Raw genomic sequence first — 1,164 nt, forward strand, 5'->3', positions numbered from 1 at the left:
TTGGATGCTCGGCTTCGAGAGCGTGACCTAGACCGGTTATGGCTGCGTGACCGTTGCCTATCTAAAAGCATCTCGTTGAGGAGCTTCCGCATCTCGGCAACCTTTTGTGCCAAACTGGATCCAACAGTGGTGACGGGTGGTGCTGGTGGTACTGGTGGGTGTCGTGGTGAGGTTACGGCGTTTACGGCTGGGGGGCTATCGAAAACAAGGCTCCCAGATTTTAGGGAGTTCGCCGCATGCGCAGTGCGCAATCACCCTCTCTCTACAGAGCAAGCTGGAGCGAAAGAGTCCCCCTACGCAGACCTTTAACCTAAGCCCCGCCCACTTTTCACAACTTAAGTATGACATCTTGTCTAGTAGGAGTACCATCGTCGATAGCCGCGCGGGCTAAGTCTTTTGCCCCAGCTAAACTTGCCAGCTTTCGAATCTCTGTGATTATTTTTTTTTTTTTCTTTTAATGTACGTTATACATAAAGTGTTATGACACGTTTATGTAAATAATTGTATGTCTAACGTTTTAATACTAAGACATAATTTAAAAAAATACTATGTACAAGACAAGGTAAGTAAAATTATAAAACAAAATATTCGTTACTTATTAAGGAAATAAAAACATTAATATTTAGTGAGTTAAGTGTCGAGTTATGATAATTAAAGTATTATTTAGTATTTAAAAATTACCGAACGACACGTCTTGATTATTGTTAATGTAATTCACTATTACATTATTATTATGGTCGGTAAGCAATACTGTTTAATACATTAATCTGTCCCGAATTGCACGACCTTTTTTTTTGATTCGTGTATCATTAACAACTTACTTCGCTACAAGTATTTATTCTTGGAAATACGTCTCATCGAAAAATATGGATTGCCATAAAAGCTCATGCTGCAATTTCTTAATATTTTTCTATGTGTATCCTAAAATCACTCAACAAAAAATGGTGAAAAAATTCATGCTGATTCCAGACAGTATAATTAATAAAATCTATGAATTTTTAGTTGTTGTTTAATAAATAAACAACGTTTTTTGAGCTCAGAGTATGTTTATTACAGCACGCTCTCTCTGTAGTTTCTCCGGGCTTGAGACCGGCACATTTACTGTGGCCACATTACGCGCGTGGTAATTTATTTACATTCACGTTCAAAATTAAGAAAAAAATA

Source organism: Copidosoma floridanum, unplaced genomic scaffold (genome assembly GCF_036245765.1).
Source record: "Copidosoma floridanum isolate Cflo_tuat_1 unplaced genomic scaffold, Cflo_Japanese_pri ptg000016l, whole genome shotgun sequence".
Lineage (NCBI taxonomy): Eukaryota > Metazoa > Arthropoda > Insecta > Hymenoptera > Encyrtidae > Copidosoma > Copidosoma floridanum.